Genomic DNA, 6537 nt, shown 5'->3' on the forward strand with positions numbered 1-6537 from the left:
GAGGTCCCCTCCCGAGGAAGGTGTGAATGTGGTCATTCAAAGAGAGAGATAAGGCAAACTGCTCACTCGACAAGGTAATCAGCCATACAGATGGTAATGGAAAACATCTTGCATGCAATCTTCAACAGGTTTCAAAGTTCACTTCAAAAGGGGGGGGGTTCGGCTGGTATAAGTTCCAATTGGCAAGTCAGAGTGACCTGAGTATTGTTTTGGTGCAGAAAACACCTGGGTTTGTTGCCATACTTCCCAACCAGGTAGGGCCAGGCCTTGGCCAGAGCCCAGGCCTTAATTGGAAGGGTCTCCCTAACGCGTCCTAAAAACAAACCTTTCAGTAACTGCAGTTACAAAAGTTTCTTAAAATCACACATCTTTCAGATAGCTACACAAAGATATGTTAAAGTTTGTAAAACAGCTGGCTTTGTTATCTATCCTTAGCTAAACAGTCAATGGTACCACAGACAAATTGCAACTAACTAAAGTAATGCATATGTGTGACCTTAAGTAGTATCCTGTTTAGTAACAGGATAATGCCTGTTATAAATTGTCAGTGAATTTACGTCATGAGATTAATACATCAGCAGTAACTGTCCTAGGGAAGTTGGAACAATATTTTTCTAGACATTTATGCACACATGACACTAGAACAAAATAAAAGTAAAAAAGAAAGCACTAAACAGTTTACAACTAATAACAGCCATAATCTGGGATTACTACTCATTCTTCTCTTGCTATAGAAGATAAAACAGCAGAGATTGTAATAAATTATTATGTTAATTAACTAGTGCAAAGCATTGATACCAATAGAATCTTTGATGAAATCAAGGGTCTAACAAACTGTATCTGCACATATTTTAGACAGCTTATTATTTTATATCTTTAAACTGGTGTTATCCAATGTTTTATCATATTTGTTTCAGTTGGTGCCATCTTAACAAAGGAAGTGTATCTTGTAATTTATATGAACAGATTTGAACAGAAGTCAACTTTACACAAGCTTCCCATTAGTCCCTTCTATGATAATTGTATTTTAGAATGTAAACAAGTGTATTTTAACAGAATTCTAAATTAATTTAAATGAAATTAAATGTCACTTAAATATAACAAAAGTATACCTATTAGAACTTAAAGTTTATGTTATTGAAACTGAATGGAAATTGATCTTAATAGCATTTAACAAAACTTCAAATAATTTAGATTAAACAACACTTGACTTTGTTTAAATTTAGTAACACTTAACAAAATTGTTAAGACAGAAATTAATCTTAACAAAAATCAATTTAATAGAATTTTACCTTAACAGAACTTCAATTTAACAGAATGTAAAATTAACATCAATCAAGTTTGACAATACTGAAGCTTAACCTTGCTCAATCTTACCAACACTTGATTTGTGTTAAATTAAAACTTAGTAGAACTGAAAATGAGTATCACCTAAATTTAACAAAAGTTAAGTTTAATAGAACTGTAACAAAACTAGCGTTGAGAATGTTCCTTTAGAAGCTCCAGATACAACAGAATTTTACTAATTTTGACTCTATTATTACAAATGAATAATATAGCAGCAACATGGAGTTACTGGAAGGATTATAAAGATGTGACAAATATGTTGTAATTTTGTGTAATTTAGTTTGGAGAATAGCTCATGGTAACTGCAAATATTATTGAAAATACTTATTCATTGTAAGGATTTTCCTGGTATAAATATAAGTTTAAGAGGACTTTTTGAAGTGCAGCTTTATTGGAAAAAAAAATTACAACAATGTAGATTTTGGCAAAATGTCCTTCAACTTTGCAGCTTTTCGCAGATGTCTATACAATAGATTTGAGCTTGGCCTAATAAAGGTAATGGGATATAAATATTTAAGGCATAAAACAGTAAGAACCCAGTTATATAATACTGTCATGAGTTCTGCACAAGTAATTTGGCTAGGTTAGTTGGTGTGTAAATTTGACACATATATAAACAATTACAAAGTCAGGATTTCAGATTGTTTTAAAAGAGTGAGTTACCATTCTCTGCAGCTGTAGTCTATTAATGTACTTACACTGTTTTGATATCAAGTTAAATTTTAATTTAAACGTGGTAAGGAAAAATAACTACACTTGAATCAATAAATAGGTGTACATAAGCCAAAAGCTGTCACATGTGCCTTTATAGCAAAAAAGTTTCACAATAAAATTACCTTATTAAAATTGGGGGTAGAAAGCAAGGAAACTGACAAAATTATGGTTAACATAACTTTGTCTGACTGTGCAGTGGAGTTTTTGTGAGCTAATTATTTCTAAACCTCAAATATTTTTTGCAGATAATGTTAATGGGGAAGTCAGGGTTTATTTTAAAGTGAGAAAAGAAATGCTTTAGTTAATGCGTGGTTAAATCTACCATGGGCCTCTCTCAGCTAATTGTTCTCAGAAACTATTGCAAATCATTCTGTGTTTTGACATTAGGTTTTAAAGTTAACTGCTGCAGGGTTACATTTTAGTCCAATAATATTCACCCTAAATATTTCTGAAGAGGGATTTTTTTAATTTTGCAAGAGGTCACAGTATTTTACAAATATGAATTTTGCTTTCCACAAACTAAAACATTTTCTACGTGGTGATAAATGGTGTTTTAAAGGTACCAGCTTGCAATTATATCTTTAAGCATGTAAGTTTCTAATTTTCATGGTAACAGGTACCATCACTATAATTTAGTGATGAAAGAAAGAACCAGTGTTAATTTAGTGCAATCAGACTTTTAAACTAAAATTCTTTTAAAAAGGGGTATACATTCCACATGGCAAGCTCTCTCAATCATGCAATGCATCAAAATTTCTGTTAAAAAAGTTCTTGTTATGTTACTGATATGTAAGACATTGCATTCACAGGTTTGAATCTCTCCAGTTAAAACCCACAGTTCACTGAAAAGACAAGGTTAACTTTAACAAACATATTTAAATGCATCTTCTAGGCATTCTGATAACGGCGTGCCGTAGCTTCAGCATTTTATGTGGGGTGTGATCCTGCCGTGTACTCGGGGCTGACTGGAGGGGGGAAGGAGTGGGGCAGAGGGGGGCACATGAGGGAGCTGTCACCCCGCGCTTGGGAGATGGCCGGAGAGCTCTGATGAGCCTCCGAGCCCAGGGGACCAATACAGTTCCATGGTTTCTTCGTCTAGCAAACCTCACTAACCTGATTTTATTAGCTATGTCGGTGTTTTGCTTTCTGTCAGATTGCGGGCAGTCCTCTTCGTCATTGTAACCTTCTCTCTCTCGTTGTTCGTAGGCAAAGAAACAAGGAATGGTTTTACTGAAATAGGAGGTGTTAAGCAGAAGGTCTCTATGAGCCAAGCAGTGGCAGCAGCGGCAGCAGATGTGACTTCTCCATCAGCTTTTGATTGCATTAATAAATTTTGAGCCAAATGCCACATAGTTAGTGATTTTGTGGCTATTTCTTCTCCCATTGTAGCTGCCACCCATAATGTTTGCACTACCTCCTCCCACCTTTCGACGAAAAAGGAGGTTTGTACATCTACTCTCATGCCATTTCTTTTACACAGCAGCAACAAAGTTTGCAATATCTGTTTATCATATTTTACCCCTTGTTTGCCTAACATAAGTGTCCATATATTTACTGCATCTTTTTCTTCGGTAGATACCTGTGTTCCCACTTTTTCCCCAGTAGCTCACCTTTCCAAAATTGCAGTCTAGGCTTCTTTTTTCGGCCCTGCACGCCATGTAATTCTGCAGCTCTCTTTGCTGCAGTTTTTCTTGGCAGCTCTCCTCACCGCCTCTTCCCTGGCACCTCTCAGGCTGCCTCTGTCTGTGCCACTCTCCTCACAGCCAGCTATTGCTATCACCTGGGATCATGTCCAACCATGGATCATGTCCAACCACGTCCTGTCATGTGGGAATCCATAAGGTTAGAGGGTTTTAGGTTGTTGGGAAAAAAGACAGCCCTCAGTTGTAGCAGAGTTATGAATATTGCTGATGCATCATGTAAGCTGTAGGGAAGATGTGAGGAATAGAACAATAGATCTATGTTTAGTGTTTCAGAATATCTTTCTAAGTTGCAAAAAGTTTCTAGAAGCAAGGTTGACTTTATGAATAGGGTTTTATGTATTGTATTCCTATAAATGAACAAGCAAGAATTGTTTTAACTCAAGCTACGCGTGCTTATGTTGATTGGTTAGAATCACTGTCAATATTCTTTTGCTCTGTGTAATTGGCTAAGTCGGGTACCTGGCATGTTGTAACAATAATTTTCCTGGGCTTGCTGGCTGGATTGCGAGCTGTCAGGATCTCTGCATAGACAAACTATGTATTAGACAGATTCTGGAAAATAAACAGCTCACGTTGCATTCCTAAGCAGTCCCATCCCATTTGTGTCTGTACAAACATTGTCGGCGCACTATCACACTGGGATCACCAGATGTCGCAATAGAGATGGGCAAGGATACCTCCTTCTTTATTCACCACAGGCAATCTTTTTTCTCCATAGCTTATATTTGTATGGTTATCAGAAGGCATCATGTTTAATTCTAATTGGTTAGCAACTTTTTGCTTCCTCGGTTCATTGATTGGTTATGGCTAATGTACATGTTCATCAAAAACTTTCTTCTCTAGATATGTTTACATTCTTATCTCCTGGGAAGTCAGTCTTTCACACTGGCAGAATCTTGCTCCTCAAGGTGCAAATTGCTTTCCCACAAGAATAGATTGATATGCAAACGGATACATAAACTCACTGTTACAATTCCTTTCTCAAGGGAATTTATCAGGCTAGCTGTTAGCTGTACCAGCCAAAGCAGCAAGGCCTGAATCATTATTTTACAAGATCACACATCTCCATGCTGCCACGGTCTTGTCTGCAGCAAGGAACAGGACCTGGCAACTCTCATGTCTCTCAAGTGTAGGATGGCTCTGTGTTAACTTCCTTAGCATTTTAGTATGTCATTTAACGCAGAACAATCTCCAAAGTGGAATTTTTACTGTTGCTGAGGAGATGGTGATGGGCCATTTCTCCCATTTATTGTCATCAATGCAAGGATTCTGTTGAATTGCTGGTTGCTGCTGCCTTATTTTTCAGATAGATTCAGCTCCTTGCCCTTCATTCTCCTTTAGTTTTGAGATCAGTTATGATGATCACACTCAGTCATGATCAGGCAGGTCTGGTGTCTCTAGAAATTGTGCAGTAGGGCTGGAGTTCTGGAGGCTGATGATACTGTTGGAATCATCACAGAAAGTGGCAATCCACTTCTGCTACCAGAGTGTAAGGGCTTTGGGCAGCCCTGCTAAAAGGAGATGGTTACAGACATCAGACCAACAGCTTAAGGGACGATCAGTCCACATGTAAATGCAGTGTGTGAGAAAACACAGCTCAGTAGTACAGTTATTTGGGTGATAATAATATTACATAATCCACCATGACTGGACTGCATCTAACATCTGGGCATACAAAGACTTACATGACCACATCTGTCAGGCACCAGGGTACAATCTCTTCTCCACACAAGCGACCTATGCTGGCCACTGGCCCTGTGGAATGCAAATGCCATGGCTGGACTGTCCTTTTTACCATCAAGCTGCAGAAGTACCATTTGGCTGGTTAGCCAAACATTACACTCGCCCATGCTCCCTCTCTGCACCAGCTCTGTCTCTGGAGTGCACAGGGCCCTGTAAATCTATACACAGCAGTACTGCCCCACATTCCTGGGTGGGCACAGGCCTGGAAGTACTGTACAAGGCAGGAAGAGCCTCATGCCCCCCTTCTATGCACTGTCTTGAGAAACTACTTCTTGGGCACAGCAGCCTTACAGGCACCCAGTGAGTCTTGGCAAAGGTCAAACTTATGGTTCATGTGTGGAAGTCACTGCACAGAATGCAAAATGAATGCATGGGGTAAGATCCTGAACAGACAAGAGGAAACAGGCGGAGTCTCAGAAGCAGAAAAAAATCTTGGTTTAACCTAAGAATGACCACAAACACTGCTGACAGTGATCACACCCATTTATACCAGCCTTACAGTATAGTATGTTAAAAGCCAAATAAACCAAGATAGCAGTGATGTGGAAGAAAAAGAAACAACTTGAAAGAAAGCATGAAGACAATATTAAATGATCAAGGAAATTGTACTGGTTATGATTTTTATTGTTTTTTAAAGAAATACAAATCTTGTAACACTGCCTAAATTAGTGAAATATTGAAGTACCACTTGGCCACAGGCCCCTGAAAGACTGTTTCAGCTTCTCAAAGGTGTGAGTCACATCTTAAAGGTGAAAAATAACTGAAACTAGAAACATCAGTGGACGCACCCAATCTCAAAAGTCTCATGCTCCTTCTTTTCTATCTAAATTAAATTAAAATAATTAAATTTAACAATAAACACATAAACAGATAAATACAAACAAAACCAAAATAAAATAAATTTAAACAAAATTTTAAAAATTACCTTTAAATAAATTAAAAATTAACATTTCCAGCTGCTTAGTTATTTGTATGAATATATTCTGCTCTCTTGCACTGTGGATGTAGAAGAACACTTAAGGAGCCTTTC

This window comes from Geospiza fortis, unplaced genomic scaffold (genome assembly GCF_000277835.1).
Source record: "Geospiza fortis unplaced genomic scaffold, GeoFor_1.0 scaffold794, whole genome shotgun sequence".
Taxonomy (NCBI): Eukaryota; Metazoa; Chordata; class Aves; order Passeriformes; family Thraupidae; genus Geospiza; species Geospiza fortis.